A 21,660-nucleotide genomic window follows, 5' to 3' on the forward strand; every position below is an offset into this window, starting at 1 on the left:
TTTCCACTCTCTCCTCTAACTCAAATAAACTAACCAAACCCTCAAACTCTCTAATAATAGCTCACCTTAATATCCGCAGTATTAAAAATAAAATTGCCCCCCTCCATGCACTACTTGATGCACACTCATTCGACATCCTTTGCTTAACTGAAACCTGGCTTAAACCAGTAACTCAGGACAAAGAGATTATTCCCCCTGGCTACAACATTCATCGACTTGACCGCACTACAAAAAAAGGTGGTGGGGTTGCAATCCTCTATAAATCAGGGATGCAAATCACTGCCTTACAGGATAAACCTCCCTCCAAAAGTAATGCTGAAATCCTTATATCCAAACTCCAAGTTAATGCCTTCAAATCCATCTACATAATCTGCATATACCTGCCCCCAGGCAACAACAGTAGTACTTTACAAGAAATCCTTAACTGGCTGGCCATACAATTTCCACAAGAAACAATAGTCCTTGGAGATGTCAATATAGACTGGAATACCTGCTCTTCAGCTTGCCCTTCCACCCTCTTAAATCTGCATGGTTTCTCACAAACTATTCTCTCTCCTACCAGAAGAAATAAACCTAGCAACAAAGAAAGCATTTTAGACTGGATTCTGATAAATAGCCACCACCAAACATATACAGTAGGTACACTACCTGATGATATAAGTGACCATGCCCTTATTTATCTAATTAGACATAAAACTGATAAACCTAACTTAACAAAATACAAATAGTTAGAACAAACAAAACTTTTAACCCTGATAGATTTGAAGCAGAACTTAGGTCCTGCAATTGGTCTCCTCTTAAACACCTCCCACTGGATGATGCTGTGACATATTTTAACTCTAAATTCCTATCTATTCTTGACACACATGCTCCCACAAGGTCCATCAGACTTTCCTTAAGAGCCGCCCCTTGGCTAACAAAGGACACAAGGCAAAAGATTATCCTGAAAAATAAACTCTGGTCCAAATACTGCAGTACTAAAGATCCCACAGACCATCTCAACTTTAAACAAATAAGAAACATTACAAAAAAAGCAGTAATTCTGGATAAAAGAAACTACTACTGCCATTTGCAACAGGCTAACCTGCATAACCCACAAAAGTTCTGGGCAGGAATAAATAATCTCATGAAGCCTGGCCAATCGGACACTCCAAGCCCAGCAGGCACCTCCCAATATAACCCCAAACACACTGCCAATGCCTTTAACACCTTCTTTACTGAAACTGTCCAGTCTCTTTCCAATCAACTCTCCCCTGATATTTCCTGTCTTTCCTCCTCCTCTAACACTTCCATTCCTACATTTCAACTTCAACGTGTTCCCTCTGCACTCATTCGTTCTCTGCTACATAAACTTAAACCATCCTCTCCATCTGCGGACCATCTACCTGCTATGTATCTAAAAGTTGCTGCTAATGCACTGACCTATCCCATCTCCATCCTGATTAACAGAACCATTGAAGAAGGCTACATTCCTTCTCTCTGGAAAATATCTCATGTTATTCCTCTTCATAAAGGAGGAAAATCAACTGAACTCTCTAACTACCGACCCATAGCCTTGCTCTCTCCTCTTGCTAAAATCATGGAAAAATGTGTCCAAAAGCAACTTCTGAAACACCTGTTAACTAACAATCTGCTAGCTAACTGTCAACATGGTTTTAGACCCTACCATAGCACCACCTCTGCCCTCCTCTCCTTCACAGACTGCATCAATAAAAATAGGAACAATAATACCCTTAGCTCTGCTATATTTATTGACCTATCCAAAGCCTTTGATATGGTCAATCACGAAATCTTGTTACACTTACTTAAATCATTTGCACTTGACACAAGCTCAATTAAATGGTTCCACTCTTACCTGCACAACAGAAAACAGGCAGTGAGGTGGCAAAATAACTTATCCAACCACCTCCCCATTACTCTAGGAGTTCCCCAGGGCTCAATTATTGGCCCTCTCCTCTTTTCAATTTTCATTAATGATCTCCATACTCATATTTCTCCTGCCACCTGTATACAATATGCAGATGATTCCACTTTAATCTGTTCTGCCTCATCCCCCTCTGTACTGCACTCTCTCACCCAAAAGACTTTTGAAACCATAGAATTTTGGTTCCTCAAACGATGCTTAATTTTGAACCCCAAAAAAAACAAATTATTACTCTTTTCACCAACCCGAAAATCCTCTCCACTGAATTTCTGTGTCACATCAAGTAATGGCACGAACATATCACCCGATCCATCTACCAAACTTCTCGGAGTTGAAATAGACAACAATCTGACCTTTGACACACACATCAACAATACTATAAAATTAGTTAACAGAAAACTAGGCTCCCTCTATAGAATTAAACCATTCCTTACTCCACATGCCAGAACTTCCATTGCCCACACCCATCTTATCTCCACTCTCCTGTACGCCTCTCCCATCTACACTTCAGTGTCCAAAGCTAACCTCAGCAAACTGTCTGCTGCCTACAACAATATTGCCAGATTTGCCACTAATTCTACTTTTAGAACTCACCACTGCCAAAACTTAAGGCAACTACGATGGCTAGAGCTACAAAACCAAATTCTATTTCAACAGATCTCCTTAGCCCACAAAATCCTTTACAAACCCATAAACACACCCATTCTCACATCACTTATCACTCCATACTGCAATCTTAAAAGCCTTCGCTCCTCCGACAAACTACTTATATCAACTAGTAAACCCAAAAACTCAGCTGGCAAATCTCCAACACAGTAGGAAAAACCTGGAATACTCTTCCTCACAATCTCACAGCAATCTCCTCTCTTCCCTGCTTCAAATCCCAACTCAAAACACACCTCAAAACCCACTGGCTCTGCCCCTGTAGCAACCCTGACTAGATTACCTTGGGTATCTAGGTACTCTCAACTTCTCTGCTGTAAATAACTACCTTTCCTCAGGTATCTCCAACAAGCTGAAAATAATCCACAAACGAATGACAAGCAAAGGATCCCAAAAACAATGAAGAGGCACACGTTGTCCTGAACGCAATTTATTCAACTTAAACAGTAAAGCAGCGTTTTCGCCACACTCATAAGGTGGCTTCTTCAGAGGAAAAAGGCAGCCAATGTAAAACTCCTTAAAAACAGAGCACATTAATTAATTGCAAATGCAACCAATTAACAATTAAAAATTAAAAGGGAATGAACCCTTATACATAAAGAGGCACTAAAACACAGGACTTTAATACAAGTGCCTTACAAAAGCACCTTACATCTTAAAAAATTATTATAAATGTAAATATAAAATAGATGATTCACCCACCAATCCACCTTATTCAACAAGAAAAGTCGTAATAATAATGTACATAGGTGAAAAAAGCATACCAAGCATAACAAACACCTGTGTACTGATAATAAAATTACAGTAAAAAGTCAAGAATTACAAACAATAATAATCACTTACAGAACAACTTTTCTTTAAAATACACAAATTGTGTACAAATTTAAATACAAACCTTAATAAAAAAACTCCTACTAAGGAAAAGGAATAACCCCATATGTAGTGTATTTGGTTTGAATATCAAAATGTGCAAACAGAAGAAAAATGTTTATAATGGTATTGACGCTTAAAGAACAGGACAGTAAAAAATGTCTTAATACTGCTTGAACCCACAATATGGACTGCTAGAGAAAGGCCTTATAAAGCTATCAAGGGGGTTATAACACCTTATACCAGAAGTGCAAAGTTAATGAACCACTATCTTATCTCATGTACGATTTTAGTTTGAGATAGGGTGCAATATTACAGCTCTCATTCAACCCCGGTGGGTTGAAGGCATCCAGTTTGAGCTGCCAGAGTAGCTCACATGTTTCAAGCATGAGAGCAGTCGGTCCCCCCCTAAGTGGCATTGGGAGGTGGTCAATACCCATAAAGGAGAAGACGTGCCCTGGATAAGAACAGGTGTGCTTGGCTAATGCGTTTTCACACTTCTTATTTTTAACGGCGTATAAATGTTGGTACATTCTGTCCTTAAATCTTCTGTCCGTCTTACCAACGTAGAAAACTGGGCAGCACATGCAGAAGGCAATATACACCACAGATTTAATATTACAAGTAATGCGATGACGAATCGTGTATTTACGCCCTGCTAAACAAAAAGTGCTGCCTGTTTTGATATGTGTGCAAAAATTGCATGTTCCACATGAATAAGAACCATTACATCTAACACTGCGGACCGTGGAAGAACTCTGTAGGAGTTCTTTAATATTCCTGCCCCTTCTAAACACTACAAAGGGCTTATCTCCCAATTTGTCACCTACCAATCCATTACTAGTTACAAAAAAAAATTTTTGAAAATAATGTTTTGTATTTCGTGTGAATTCACACCAAAGGTGGAAATAAAACTACAAGATGTAACCTTCAAAGGTGTCAACTCTGTGGAAGAGGCAGGGACAGCCATGTTGTCATTTACACTGGAATTAAGGTCAACATCATTACTGGATGTAACCTCTGAAGAAAGAAGGGGTCTATAAAAACTACTATTTCTTTTGTTGAGTACTTCATCTATAATTTCAGAAACCAAACCACTTGGGTAACCTCGATTTACAAAAAGATCCCCCAAAAGTTGGCATTCAAGGTTGAAGTCTGTCAATTGACTACACATCCTCACCGCCCTCACTAGTTGCCCCTTAACTATAGCCTTTCTAAGCTTGAAAGGATGAGAACTAGTGAAGTGGAGGAAGGAGTTGACATATGTGTCTTTTCTATAAATTGTAGATTTTAACTTGCCCCGAGGGTCAGCTCTAGTGAGCTTTACATCCAAGTAGTTCGTACTGTCAACATCAAAGTGGGAAGTAAACTTGAGGAAGGGTGTTGTACCATTAAGATAGTTGACAAAAGAGTGTGCTGAAGAAGAGTCTCCCCTAAACAAAATAAAAATGTCATCAAGATAACGAGTGTAGTAAAACAATTTACAATTCCACTCAGGATTGTTGAACACAAAATTTCTTTCCCAATATGACATAAAGAGGTTGGCCACGGCAGCCCCACATGGAGAGCCCATGGCCACCCCTTTTTTTTGGATGTAGATGTCCCTTTCAAACATGAAAAAATTAGATGACAAAATAATGTTCAACAATTCAGTGACATTATTGATGACACTTGTAGGGGCCCCAAGCTCGTTCAAGAGCAAATCAATTCACTCAACTGCCTCCTGGTGCGGTATGGATGTGTATAAATCAACCACATCTATGATCAAAAAGTTGATATCAACATCCAGCACCAACTCATTTAGGTCAGATAGAAGTGACCATGAATCTTTACATATACTCGGTATACTTTCCACATATTGGTTCAACAAAACATCTACAAATTTAGAACAAGGGTAAGTAGAGGATGACCTGCCGTCTATTAATGCTCTCATTGGTGGATCCCCAGAGTTTTTATGCATCTTGGGGATCCCAAACATGACGGGGGTCTTAGCATATAAAATGTCTATGTATTTGTAAGTGTCCTCATCTATTCTACCACTAATAAAAAGATCCCTCAAATAACCCCTTGTCCTATTAGTACTAATGTTCATCTCGTTGACAGATGAGATTTCATATGAGTCGGAATCGAGGACCCTATGCATTCTTTCTACATAATCCACTTGTTCAAAAATGGCTAAACCGCCACCTTTGTCAGGCTTAATAATCCTGACACCTGCAGAGCGCAGATCACACAACGCCTCCAGTTGTTCTTTTGAAATATTGAAGCGGTTAGGGCCAGAGTTAGGGCTCCTCATCAAAAACCTGATATCCAACTCACATGCACTTTCAAACATTTTAAGGGCAACATGAAGGGGAGGCTTTGGCTATTTCACATCTGTTATTCCTGTAAGGTGGACATTGTGACATATACTAGGGCCACCATATAAGAAATTTGCAAAACCCGCTCCATAATGAGTCCAGTTGTTACACACTCACAGCCACCTCCACACAGGATACAAATGACAAAGACAGACACACACCTGCCATGTCTGGGATTAGAACTCCTACCTGATTAGTTTATTACACAGTTACAGGATGTTCCACAGAGATTACTGCAGTACTCCTTCCCCAAATGTGTATTCCACAGTGAATGACATCAGCAGGCTTGCCAATGTCAGGCATTTGAATTGTAGTGGGTGTGACTAGCCTAAAAAGCATCACTCCCTACACAGACATAAACACACACACACAAACATCCACACTTGCCATGTGTGGGAATAGAATCCCTACCTGAGTTCTATATCAAGTGACAGCATTACACTGTTATAGGACATGCCACAGAGATTACTGGAGTACTCCTTTCCCAAAGATGTCTTTCACAGTGAATGACATCAGCAGCCTTGCCAAAGTAGGGCATGTGAATTGTTGTGAGTGTAATTAGCCTAAAATGCATTGCTCCCTAAACAGACAAGGACACACACAGTTGCCATGTCTGGGATTAGAAGTCCTTATCACAGTCCAGCAGTGCGCAGTTATAGGACGCACCACAGAAATTACTAGGCTGCACTGTCACAAAGGTGTATTTCGCAGTGAATGACATCAGCAGCCTTGCCAAAGTAGGGATTTTGAATTGCAGTGAGTGTGACTAGCCTAAAATGCATTGCTCTCTACACAGACACACACAGGAACACTCACACACACACACACACACACACACACACACACACACACACACACACACACACACACACACACACACACACACACACACACACTTGCCATGTCTGGGATTAGAATTCCTACCTAACTAGCTTATCACACTACAGCGGTATGCAGTTATAGGATGGGCCATGGAGATTACTGAGCTGTACATTTTCCTAAAGTGTATTTCACAGTGAATGACATCAGCAGCCTTGCTAAAGTAGGGCATTTGAATTGTAATGAGTGTGACTAGCCTAAAAAAGCCCTGCTTTCTACACAGACAGAGAATCACACACAGTTGCTATGTCTGGGATTAGAACTCCTTCCTATTTAGTTCATCACACTACAGCAGTACACAGTTATAGGACATGCCATGGAGATTACTGGGCTATATCTTTCCAAAAAGTGTATTTCATATTGAATGACATCAGCAGCCTTGCCAAAGTAGAGCAATTGAATTATAGTGAGTGTGACTAGCCTAAAAAGCATTGCTCTCTACACAGACAGACACACACACACTTGCCATGTCTGGGATTAGAACTCCTACCTAACTAGTTTATTACACTACAGCAGTACGCAGTTATTGGACACACCATGGAGATTACTGGGCTCTACCTTGCCAAAGGTTTATTTCAAAGTGGATGACCTCAGCAGGCTTGTCATAGTAGGCCTATGGAGTGGGCAGTGTGTGTGCATGGGCCATAACCCATTCATCTAGAGTTTGACACACCACATGTGGGCATATGCAGGGTTATATTCCACAGGTACATGTATACAGCTGCTAGATGACTACTTCCTTGTACAGTCATATTGCACAGCTGGCACTTGCACCACATAGTCTGTAATGCTGATGGATACCAGTGGATAATGTCTACAATGAGTGACATTTACACCTCATCATTACACTATATCCTAGCCTTATCTTGCTGAGGCAATACCTCACAGTGGTTGTAGCCATTTGGCTGTGTGCTGGATGAGACAGGCCTCATAATGGATGGCACCTTGTCACAGTCACTCTCTTCCACACATCTGTGTATGTCTACTTTTGTCTTATTATAATGTGTTGTCCTTGGATATATGTCTGTATTCCTATCCACTGTGTGTGCAAAGCATGACTGGTGCATACTGAGGAGTGTATGCACTAACATCTGCAACTGCCACATATGTATGGTCCACTGTTTGCAGACAAGGGCTTCATTTGTTTAAATGTGTGAGCATGCCCAGTATGACCTTTCAGTATGTTGTTGTCTGACATTGCCTTTATTTCTCTAAGTCTGTGAGCATGCCCAGTATGCCCTTCTGTATTGAATGTGTGGATCAATTTCAGGTAGTTTGTACTCCAATGCAGACCTTTGTGTTGTACACCTACAAGTATCAAACTGTTTCTGTAGGGCACCCATCAATCATTTGGCAATATGGGGGCAAACTGTGCAGGGGATAGTGTGTACTGTAGGTGATTGTGTCGGTGCTGCTTCAGCTACATGGTACTTCTGTTATGCAGAGGTATTCAGACATGTGTACTGTTATGCACTGTGATGTTTTCTGTTCTCATGTACTGTCAGGTGGCCATTCTTGCTCATAGTGATGTTTTTGGGGACAAGGGTGACTGCAGCTGTGTCCGGTATTGTGAGTAGATGCCTACGTATTCATGGTAAGTTATGCCATTCTGGGGGGGGGGCTGCAGACACTTACTGCTGGGTCTGTGTAACTGGTTCAGCACCCTGGTACAGTGCTGGCAGAAGATTCCATACTTGTACATCCATCAACATGACACTATGGCCTTATCTTGCTGTGGCAATACCTCACAGCTGCACAGATTCGCATAGGTTACTCAGAGGCAGGGGCCATGAGTCAGGACATTACCCCTATTAAGGTGTACAGGCAGGTATGTAGCCACCCATTTATGTGTTTGCAGCCAGAGATAGTGTGTACACACAGCTTTGCGTCAGACCTTGCACATTCCATGCTCCCCATGCTCCCACCCCCTCTGTTATTTTATCCTCTTCCATACATTATGCATACATTCTTTGATACTTTCCCTAAGGTTATCACCCCATCACAGCTGTTTTTTGGTGTTGGTCCACAGTTCATGCAGGGGGACATGGTGGACATGTTTCTGTGGTTCGTCCACATGGCCTTGCATATGACTTATGTGGAATGTGTTATGCTATTTGGGTGCCCATGACATAACATGCATTGGTAGTACATGTGAGACACAGGCCTTTGGCAGAGGCCTGTGGGCCATTTGGTGGTGATGCGGGCCAGATGTGGCAGGCCATTGCATTCTGTCAGTCCTACAGTCTCAGACCAACATACAGTATATTCCCCTGGGTGACAGGGTAGGTGTACTAGGTTTGCATGCCAATACCTTCTATCAGTCTTAATCAGGTGGTGTGGATGCTGGCAGGGTGCTACCTATGGCTAGGGACACACCTGCATGGCACATCTGCACTGCATGCTGCATTCTTTCGCTATTGCCATATACAGGTGGGGTCATATTGTACCCATTTCCCACAGCAGGGATACGACCAGAGAAGTACCTGTGGGTGGAGTTTGGGTGAGCTGGGTGCATGTGTGCTATGGACACTACTTGCATCTGACACACAGATATGCATGGGATATTCCAGTTATGCTGGCATGTGCAGGTACATCAGCTGTTTCCCAATACATCAGTCCTACCTCCTTTGTGAACTGTAAGTGTTCGGGCAGACAACACCATTATCCCCTACTACAGGACAAGATAATGTGATGCATACCTTTATGTACAATTCCAAGGGTGTGTCCATTTGACAGTTACACAATATATACTGTATGTCTGGGGTACTTTCCCCTGTGTACTGCTTGTATAGCTAGCCCACCAGCCATGCCATGTCAATCTTTCAGATGGTGACACATATTACCACCATACATTTACAATGGCTTACTGCTAGCATGTGTTATACTGGTGGGAATTTTCTTTGGCACTGCAGTTGTGAGTACTAGGCCCTGTCATTAGCAGTAGTGGGCAATGGCCACCACGTCTTACCTCAACATGCATACATACTGACCACTCTCACACAATATGAAACACTCACAAACCTAACATACACATATGTGCATATTGTGCAAATGCTACAATCTATCCTGCTACCTTGGCCACCTCTGGGCATCAGTGCTCCACTGTCATTATACCTACACATACATGTTACTATATTTCTACATAGGGTTGTGGGGGGCACATTTAACTGTTATGACGTGTGTACATCGGATTGGGGGTGGGCACACCAGACCATTACTACATTTCTAAACAGGTTTGGGGGGCACACTTGACTGTTGCTACATTTCTAAGTAGGTTTGGGGAGAGCACACCTGACTGCTTATACATTTCTACCCAGGATTGGGGGTGGGGAGCACACCTGACTGTTACTACATTTCTATACAGGACTGGGGGAAGGGGCACACCTGTCTGTTTATACATTTCTACAGATAGGTTGGGAGGGGGCACACCTGACTGTTACTACATTTCTACACTGGATTGGGGGAAAGGGTACATCTGACTGTTTCTACATGTCTACATAGGAGTGGGGGGGGGCACACCTGACTGTTACTATATTTCTACATAGGACTGGGGGGCACACATGAATGTTTATACATTTCCACATAGGATGAGGGGGCACACTTGACACTTGTACACATTTACTATGACTGTTCTGGTATGTCAGGTACTCCATTTCATTCTGTATTCTAACCTATCATGCTGACTAGAGGGATATCAGTGTATCACAGGTCTTAGGTTTGATTGACTTACATATTTGTTTCTGACTTCCTACCCTTCAGAACTAACATCTCACTGCCTGACTTGATGTAGTTTGTCTGTGTAGGCCTGGGGTGGGGGGTTACCCATATACATCATTCAGAGGCCATAGCACAGCCTTTGTTTGTGTTTGTCTACACCTGTCCTGCTGGCTGAGACTGTAGTTGGGTATGTGAACCTCCCTGACTGGCATGTGTGAGTCATATGGACACACATGTGGCACAGCACATTTCCTGCAGTTTGGGTTTGCCATTCTGTGGAGTACTGGCTACTATGGTGACACCAGTATTTGTTACAGCGCTCATGGTTCCACTATAGGTGTCTACTATCTGCTGGCATACCATTCAGACACCCGATTCCCTTGCATGCTCACATCCATACCTTAGATACAGGTAACCACACACACTACTCCATTCAGCAACTGGTAGGTTGAATAACTTACCTTGTGGGTGTGGCAGTATTGAAGGTGGTGCTGCAGGGCTGCCTATGTCAGATGCACATAGTACACTCCCTACACATGATTGAAAACAGGTAGTGTCATATTTGACATCCCTTTTACTGTATGTGCGAGTCAGAGAGAGGTGTCATTCTCTGGGTTACTCCTGTGTCAGTGTATGCGCTATGTGTTGCCTCTTTGCCAAGGCTGGGGCATAATGAGCACACCTTCTTCTGCCTACTGGGGCAGGCTCAGGTTGGTCCTCCTCCAAGTCACTCTGTGTCTGTGCAGGCCTTGGCAATGGTGGGGGGCTGCGTGGCTCTGCCCTATGCTGTTCCTGCTGCAGCTGTTTCCACAGGATCATATTGTGTAGCATCACACATATGATGACAATTTGGATACATGTAGCTGGTGAGTACTGCAAGGCTCCACCAGATGTGTCCAGGCACTGGAACCATGACTTAAGCATCCCAAACACATGCTCTATTATAATTCTGGTCTGTGCGTGTGCCTCATTATGGAGTTTTTTTCGTGTGCGTGTTCATTTCTGATGGGTGTCATCAGCCACGGCTCTAGTGCGTAACCAGCATCCCCCACTAGGTGACCGTAAGGGAGGTCCCCACTTGCAAATCTCTAGTATAGCTGCGTCAGATGCCAGATCTGGGAATCGTGATAGCTTCCAGGGCAGCCAGCACACACATTCATTATTATGCCCTGGGCATTGCACATGACCTGGCAGTTGATGGAGGGGAAGCCTTCGCGGTTGATGTAGACCCGACCCTGCTCACAGGGTGGTGCTTTGATGCATATGTGCATGCAATCTATACTGGAACAGTTGCATATTGCTGGCCAATGCCTCACGGGTATTGGAGAAATATACCTGCTCACCGGCATGTGCTGACATGGCATCCAGGAACTGGTGGTGTAGCCTGGATACTGATGCCTGTGAGATCCCCAAAGTATCCCCAATTGGCTTTTGGAAGGTACCTGTAGCTAGTATTCTTAGGCCTACACATACCTTAGTATCCAATGGGATGGGTTCCCCTCTGTTAGTTCTGTGTGTCAGGTGTGGCCGGGACAGCTCAACAATTTGCTGTAAGAGGTCCCTGTCCACCCTATAGTACTCCACTATCTCCAGCTCATGAAGCCCCTGGTAGGTTACCCTGGGTCTGTTCACTCTTCTCTGTCTCCTCACTGTGGGTTGGTCGACAGCATTCACATCCTCACCACCCTCAGCCTCTTCCACATGTTGTTGTATGATAGCTATTGCAGACCCTATCATTTTGTTGTTTTGTTTGTTAAAAGTTCCCCGTTTGTACACACCGGTGGTGTAGAGTATTGGAAAAACCAGAGGGAAAGGTGTTTGCATAGTTTATAGTAGTGTTCTGGGCTAGGCTGTTCTGCTGCCTGTGTAACTGGCTGATTCTGATACATTTCACCTGCCCGCTATGGTAGTTCTCCTAGATTACTTTCCTACTGTTGTTTTCCCTTCCCATTGCCTTCTTGTTTAAACCCGGGGGCGCGCTGCACAAACACAGTACACAATGCTCAGCTGCGATTTCCTGGTTTACTTTTTTTTTCCTTTAAAACTTAGTGCGTGGCGTGCTTACCCACTTAGGCAATGTAAAGAGTGTTAGGCAGCCTCAGACACACACCCTTGCTTAGCTCTGCTAAGCTAGGAGCAGACCCGAGCCACAGGGCTCCAATCTGCTTACAGTATGCCTGACAACCCCCCATGATGTCAGCTAACTCCTAGGCTTGCACCAAGCTATTCCTGCTCTTACACTGTTGAGACTGACTAACATGCAGGGGAAATCTGGGATTCAGTATCATTCCCCTCATTTGCATAGGATTGCCTACTAATGCATAGTTACATGTCCCACACTAAGCCTCCCCCCTTAGCAACCACTATTCACTGGCCCTGTTGTCTTCTGTTTGCCTTTGAGTATAATGGCAAAATAGTGATTTTGGTTAGAATGCTTATTTTATGTTATTTTTCTTATTTTCCGCATGACACCGTTTGTGCATCGCTGCCCTACGCTTAAACAGACGAGATAGGCTAAAAAAAAATAAAAGTTGATTATTTTAATTTTGCAAATATTTTCCATGCCAATGGCCTTATATGATATCCACCCTTTATTTGGAGTTGTCATGGCTCCGTTTTGTAATTTGCAGTAATGTACTCTGTTACTGGTGGAGTACATTTGTGCAGATTACACTAGTCCTGCACCGCCAGTTTCCAGCTTCCTGGATTGCAAATTCACCTCATTTGCATGGATTTCTCCTGCAAATGGGGTAATTTGCATACAGGGGCTGAGTCCGTGCAGGACTAGTGCAGGAGCGCTCATGCATGTCTCTACAGGTTATTCCTGAATCGCACGGCAGACATATTGCCTGCTGGAGCTCCTGCACTAGTCCTGTATGCCGTGCAGGGCTTGCAGAATCCGGGGGATAAGTCTCTGTTAGTTCACATATATGTATATGTTTGAGTTGTAGGAGATCCTCAAGCTCAGGCATCTTTTGTTATGACTCCTGAGACTGAATTGAGCCACCATACTGTGTTCTGTGTTTAAATTTGCTAGGTGCAAATATCAAGTGTGTAGACTATGTCTAAAAGGTAATAAGGCTTAGTAAATGCTTTAGATAAAATGTGAAAGCCCTGGTAATAGAAGATCAAACCATCCCTTTCAAAGCAGGAGTGGCTGACAGCCATCTTGTCTTAGGCAGATACACACTGAATAATTGTCAATGGTGACAGATGCTGATCCAGTTATTGAATCCGATTATCTTGGCTTTTAATTTTGGTGCCATTGTAGGTGATGACATTTGCCACTCAAATGCAGTGTCTTTCCTGTCTATATGCAACATGCTTAGCAAGGTTAATCACATCTGTCTACACCCATCCATATATAGAGCACCTAAGGTCATTCATATCTACATGGGCTTCCACCAGGACAGTACCCTGCATTTGTTAGTCTGTATGGATCAAAGATCCCTTGTAACATCCTAGACAATGGCTCAGTAACAGTCAGCCTGCTCTTGTCCAGTATCACGAGACTAGTATTAGTGGGTATCACAAGAGAATCACCAATTACCAAAACACTTTCAAGAGAAGTTGCATTTATTTTTAGGCCTTAAGGGTTTGTGACATCAAAACACAAGAGTTCAAGGCTGGTGCCTCCAAAGCATATTTACCCCCCCCCAAAAAAAAAATCATTGGATCAAAACTTCAGCTGATCACTAAATGAAAACAAAAATAACATCCTTTTGCAGTAGTTTCCACAAAACCCTACCAATAACTTCAGACATAATTTGCCTGAATAGTGGTAGTGTCATAGAAATGTTTTTTTTTTTCCGCCAAGGTATAGTGTAGGATAGTATTAAAGACAGGGACATGATTAGAGTTTGGTTTATTATACATTTGTATGGATGAGCATTTGGTTAAAAAATTTCTTAGTGGATGTATGCTTGCATTTTGTTTGTGTGGGTGACTTCATTGTAAGGTGCATGGGTGTTTTTTTTTTCTTTTCTTTTTTTGTTTTCCTAATGTCAGTTGTTAAGTAAGCATATCAAGTAGGATACTTGCATCATTTTTTTTTGTTGATTCTTTATGGATAAGTAGTGATATTAGGAGCTTGTCAGGGGAGGTATGTTTGTTTTGTGTGTGCATTGTCATTTCATCTATATAGTATGACAGTTTTTTTTTTTTTTGCTCAGTGAACTCAGATGTAAAATGAACATATCTGCAAGGCATACGGTTTTATTCATTATGTGTGTGTGTGTGTGTGTGTGTGTGTGTGTGTGTGTGTGTGTGTGTGTGTGTGTGTGTGTGTGAAGGGCACATGGATGTGTTTGTGTATAGATAGAGAGAGTGCAAGAGAGATGCACACACACACACACACACACACACACACACACACACGCACACACACACACACACACACACACACACACACACACACACACACACACACACACGCACACACACACACACACACACACAAACACATATATACACACATACACACACACACACACACACACACACACACACACACACACACACACACACACACACACACACACACACACACACACATATACACATGGAAACAAATGTTTGAATGTCCTTTTAGCATACCTATTAACTCTTCTTTGTTTAAGATTTCTGGACAAAGATAAAATCATGGACGATTTTTAAATATTACTCATATAATTAAAATGTTAATAGGGCAACAGATTTTGCATCAATGTGCATTTTTTGACCAATGACAACTATGAAGCCCTAATGACAAACATTATTGACTGATTGTCATGCTCTGTGAGTAACCTAGAAATCAAACATGGTATAAAGGACAGGGAAAATAAATGAGATAAAATTAGGGACATTCTATGAAAAAGGGACAGTTGAGAGGTATGACTTTTAATTGACTAAAATGGAGGCAATCTGTTTCATTAAAAAGTATGATAGTAAAATAGTAGATGTAGAAAGAAGCAAGATGGTAAAAAGCAATGGAATTAAATCAAATCAGGTACAAAGTACTGATTATTCAAATAACAGTAACATCAGAACCTATACCATATCTAAAGAAAAAATAAAATGTCAAACTAAACATAATCCTTGGAAAATATATAGTTATACATACAAACATATATAAAAATATAAATACAGATTTAGATCTAGATATACATAATAGGTAAACAGGTAGAGACGGATAGAGAGAGATTCAAGTCTAGTCTCAAGCAAGAATACAAAACTAATACAACAGGTACAAAAACTAATTAACAACTATGGGAAAAATGTCAGAAAACAAAACGTGCAAGAACACAAAATGCACACTGCCAAACAACAAAGAATTCCCCTACCTGAATTAAATTTAAAACATAAATAAGTCAATAAGCAAACTAAAGCAATGCAACAATAATGCTTCATAGACACATATTTCTCCATCAGAACAGAGTGTCTTTATCTGATAAAGCACAAATCATGGCCACTGCAGGTTGGTTATGCCCTCAGCCCAACTAGGTATTACCCCTACCACAGTTGTAGCAGTCTACCCCCAAATAGCGAGCTAGCTCCTATTAGCTTCCTAGCTCACCAACCCCAAGTCAGTCCCTCAAGATACCCATTACAGTATTCAAACACTGGGGCTTATCCCTTTATAGTACAGGACAAAGCTATCAAAAAATTATAATTTTCCCCATTCACAGATCGTTTGTTATATCAGGAGTAGGAATTTGTAGTACCAGTTGCAGAGCCAAACATAATGTTTTAAATAGTAGACCATGAAGTGAAGGTGCACTCTTGGTCAAATATATGAAGGATTAGCTTGCATGCAGAAAATGGCTGACTTTCTTTTTATGGAGGTTGTAAGACCAATGAGTTCACATATAAGTAATTGGGTATGGAGGAAAAAGGCAAAACACACTTTTTTGTGGGTGTCTATGTGAGTTATTTTACTATTGTAAAAGTTGTGCTGGTCTGCATGTTTGTGCTGTCTGTCTGTCTATCTGTTTGCACATATTTATTGTTTTATAACAATAAGCCATTTAGCAGTACATGTTTTTGACTATTTCAATATTGTGAATGTGTGATCATCCCAAACAAAACTTTATACAAAAAATATATAAATACACACACACTATATATATATATATATATATATATATATATATATATATATATATTACTTTTATTGACTGGATTAGGCCCACCCTTTAATGGGAAGATCAGAAGTGTTATTTATACTACTAGGAGGAATTTGGATGGGGTATTGCAAAATTGCCCTACTCTTTTTGATAGGTGTTGTAGGACCTTTTACACTCACTTGAGATGCAATGGCATAAGCAAATGAGGCCTCAGTTTTTCAGCTCATCTGAAGGACAGCACACTCAGGATTGTAGAATCCCCTTTATGCTACAATGTAGTGTCGGCAATCAATCTACCTGGTGTGGGAGGAGAAGCTATAGCCTTCTTCATTAAAAGATGAGTGGGATACCTGTTGTGCCACGGACACTGTGCAGTGGCATGTTTGACTGAAAATCAGCTGATTGCACATACTAGCTTTTTAAGTGTGTACAAGTTTGAGGTGCAGTTGGGAATGGATAATTTGCCCTTGCCTCTACATCTTTGAGTTGATATACATAATTAGCAGATGGGGGTGTGCAGTGTGCTGAGGGGCTGGCACCCTTGCAAAAAAATGTATTTATTTTTCCTTTTGATTGGTTTACTGACTTGGAGATTAAGCATTTGTGATCAATCAAATTCTATTTGATTCATACATACATACATAGATAGATAGGGATATAGATAGATATATAGAGTTATTGTTTGTTACACTTTTGAACAGAATTAAATGTCAGAACATCTACTAAAGTTATGAATATAGGCGATGAATCATCTAGCAGAATAGTGCACATCACTGTAATAAAGGAAATAAACTGAACTGTGTAGAAAAATATGAATTTAATATAACCTAGGGTTCCAATGTGACAGTTAATTATAGTGACTTTGAGATTACAGAAAAGTCACATGAATGTGCAGAATTAGAATAACAGCAGAAATTATGCAGGGGAACTAAAAGCAGAGCTAGCTTTTGTGTTCTGTTAGGCTGACACTATCAACATTCTTTTATCACTATGTGGAGGTAAAAGGTGAAAAGAAAAAGTGATGTGTCTTCTTCCAGATGATCTTAATCATAACTACATAAGGTAGGAGTTGAAGTACTTTTTTTTTTTTTTTTTGGGGGGGGGGCTAATGTGGTCTATGAGGTGTCACAATCTTGGCAGTTAGACACCAAAGGTTCAAAGGCTCAAAGTTATATACTAGCTAATGATCACCAGGGCCTTTATAAGCCAAGCCATGCAACCCAAACCAATTATAGTGGTATACATCATGGTTGTTTGTTAGGAGGTGGGATGTTAGTTTGGAAGTTTCTAGAAGTTGTATGAGTGGAGTATGTTAATTTGGGCATTGCTGCCTGTCTTTCTCTGATACTGATATCAGATATATATATCTGGAGCATTTCTCCCCGGGCCTCCGCTGAAAACATGCTCTGTGGAACCTAGTCGGACTTTCCCGGTCAACAAATGTTAAATAAATAAAATAAAAATAAAATAAAATAAATATATGGTAACCAGACCTGGTGTGAATTTCCAATTTCTCATCCATTGGTCAAGGTAACACAAGTGGAATTAGGGATGGAGTCTGTTTCTTATGGATGGAGAGCCTGTTCCAGAGCATGGGGATTCTCTGAGACACATATCTGTATCACCAACATGTCTTATTTACACTTCAAGCAAAATTTTAATCTTTGGATTTAGTGGATATGATGCTGTTCATTTTGAGGATGTGCAAAAGGTCCAGCAGAGCTGGATCTGAGGATGCCAGGCACAGAAACTTCTCAATAACCTGTAGGAAATAGAGCATAGAGATAGGGTTTTAGGCAATCTGCATAGATCACTGTGTTTACACCCTGGATTTTCCTGGTAGGGAACTTTTGTGGGCATTCCTTCTGTTGCATTTGTCTGCTCAGGTACATGCAGAACGGGGCAGTATACTCAATTATAGGTCTGATAAGGGACAGATAAAGTGTCACTGTGATTTTGTTGCACTGGGATGCCATGTCCCTACTTTTAATTTGAGTGACATAGAATGATTTTCTTCTGCTTTAACCACATGTTTGTCAAGGACCAGATTACTGTCTACATATGTTCCCAGACCCAGATCCCTGACTACTGGATCAACTTTAGGGGTGTTTTATTGATGGAGTGACTAGCCTCAGTGGCCTTTTTCCTAAAAGGCACTATAATGCATTTCTTGGAATTAAGTTTTAATCTGTGACTTTGTCACCAGTCATTTTTCTGTGTTAGACCCTCTTATAAGATGTTTGAGTTATGGTAGGAATATATGATAGCTCCGAATTTGCATTTATCTGTGAACTTATCAGCCATTAGCCTTTAATATTAGCCTTTACCCCCCCAAGAAGTAGATGCCAAGTAGGAACATTATCAGCATAGAGCCCTGAGGTACCTTTCTGGTAAATGGACTCTTAGTGGAGATTGTATCACCAGTCCTGAATTCCTGTGTCCTGTCTGTGAGCCAGCTGGCAACACAGTGAGTTATGTAGGGGTTTATACCCAATTCAGTTAGTTTGTCAACTATAAATGAGTAAGGTATTGTATTGAATGTTTTAGCCAGGTCGTGGTGGGTAGTATGCACCGTTTCCACATCATCCATTGCCTTGACAACTGTCTCAAAGAAGTACAAAGGTTTAGTACAAATGGCCTTACCTTGACAAAGATAAATTGAATTACGTCCAGTGTCTGAAGGTTGCCTATGCCTTTGTTGATCATTTCCATAGTAATTTGCTCCGTGGCTTTCCATATTAGTCTGGTCAAACTAATAGGTCTGTAGTTTCCAAGACAGTTGATAGTCCAACATTGTAAAGTTGGATAACTATTACAGTCCTCTATTCAAATGGTACAAAGCCTGCTTTGAGATTATAGTTGAAAAATGACTCAAGTCATCCTGATAGGTCATGTTTCAAGCTATTTAGGAGGCATCTTGAAATATTGTTGGGACCCATTAAAGCTATCTTTTTCACCTTAGTGAGTGCTGCTAAGACCTCAGCCCTGTTCATAGTTGGGGAGGGAGTTAAGCTAGTAGGTACTTCATGGCAAGGAGGCTGAGGGGGAGTTGAGTGGGTGATGACTGAGCTGAATTTGTTAGCCAGGACATTTGCTGTGTCCATCTGCTCAATGAAGGTGGCACCATTGACCAGCAGTTCAGCACACTGTTATGTGCTGCCATTGAGGTTTTGGATATAGTTGTAAAATATCTTGTGGTTATTCTTAGCATGTCAGGCTATTGTGATCTCATAATTGGCGTTGCTGGACTTTTATTGCTCCTCTTAGTTCTGTGCTTAGTTTAATTAGAGAGAGAATATCGTTATGGGAGTTGCTCTTCCTGATTGTAGCAATGACTTTTTTCTTTTGTTATTTACCATATTAAGGTTATAATTTCACCAGTGCCGTTTCTTTTTAGAGTTTGTTTTAAGCTTACTTCTAGTAGGTATTACAGCAACCACTATACAGCTGTTTACATGGCTGTACAGGGTTTCTGTGAGCAATTCCAGATAGGTTGCTGTGAACTTGGGAGGGACATTGAATTTTGACAAACTATCACTTAATAAGATGTAGCTTGCTTTGGAATAGTTCCTAACTGTTACAGAGTTTGCTGCGGTTACCAAGTTGATTTTTATCTCAAAAAAGACAGCTTTGTGGTCTGACCCCATCAGTGAGGACTTGACATGGGGGGATTGGTGATTACCAGATCTAGTATGTTTGAACCTCTTCTGGGTTAGTGCACTATCTGGTCATAGGTATCTGTGCTAATTAAATTCAGGAATCATAATGCCTGTGAGTATGAGGCAGTGTGTGTTTCCCAGTCTGTAGAAGGGTAGTTCAAGTCTCTTATGAATAGAGTATTTGGTTTAATGGTGATTGTCTCCAGTAGGTCTAGGTAATAGCTATGAGATTCTAGGAACTTAGAGGATGACATTTATTTTCCTAGGATATGGTATGGGACCTCATCTGTGGTAATTTGCACATGGACAAATTCCTGGATATCATTCTGTTTGGCCAACCCAGAGTTATGCTTGTTTCTGACATAGATTGAGACACCCCTCTTTTTTATCTGTGTCTGTGCAGCTAATTCTCTAAATTTGTGGAAGGCACTGAAACCTTGCACTGGCAGAATACTTTCTGTGGTCTTAAACTGCAGCGATGTCTATTTTCTTCAGTGTGAGGAGAGGTTATAGGGAGTGGAGTTTCCTGTTTAAGATCATATCACTGAGTGTAATACCTTTAGGTTTCTTTGGGTTTATTTGTTATCTCAGTAGGTTTGTCAATTTGGCATTGACTAAAATAGGCTCTAAGGGGTTGAATAAAGTTTTAGGAAACATGCAGAAGTCTAGGGGAGATAGTTACAAACCATCCTTTGGAAAGAAATTTGGTTTGTTAACCAGGTCCTCCCATGCTGAAAAATATTGAATGCAACTGAAAAGATGCCAGAAATGAAGCCAGTCATTGAAATCAGTCATCCTTTGTTCAGTCTGCCACATTATCCTCGGTGTAGGTAGAGTGCTGCTCAATGAAATTCACAAACCTGCCTGAGTACATTTCCGGTCATTAATGCCCACATGGACTATGATAGAAACATACTGGTGCCTGTGCTGCAGTGACTTGAATGCATATGTAACTTGGTGGAACCCAACTCCAGATAAGCAACTAACAATAATCTACTCTTTGTTCAGTCTGGTTAGTGGGGCATTTGTGTGTCATACAATGGAGTCCCCTATAACAACAGTCCTGGGTAATGTGTTTGCTTGCCTTATGGGCTTTGATCTTAGGATTCAACAGGGTGTAGTCATATGTCACATAACTCATGCATCTGAAGATGAGGCCATCTACTGTGGAGGGTACTGTAAAATAATGATGGATGAAAATAACACCATTTGCCTGGCAAAAGCAGAACAGCAGCATGACAATGAGGCACTGCAAATGCCTGCTATGGTGTTACAGGCTGAAATCCCACAGCATAAGTAATAGTTTTCAGCATTTAGTCAGTGTACAGCTGCCCTGGAAAAGTGGTATGTATAGCTCATTCTAAAATGAATGATGCTGAGAACCATGGAAAACGTAGTGATCACTGTTGGGATTAAAGAAAGGCAGTCACTCATGAGGATATGCCATGGCTGGAAGCATTCCACATTTTCCTTATCATACATAT

This window comes from Protopterus annectens, chromosome 3.part0 (genome assembly GCF_019279795.1).
Source record: "Protopterus annectens isolate FY-2018-M chromosome 3.part0, PAN1.0, whole genome shotgun sequence".
Classification (NCBI taxonomy): Eukaryota; Metazoa; Chordata; order Ceratodontiformes; family Protopteridae; genus Protopterus; species Protopterus annectens.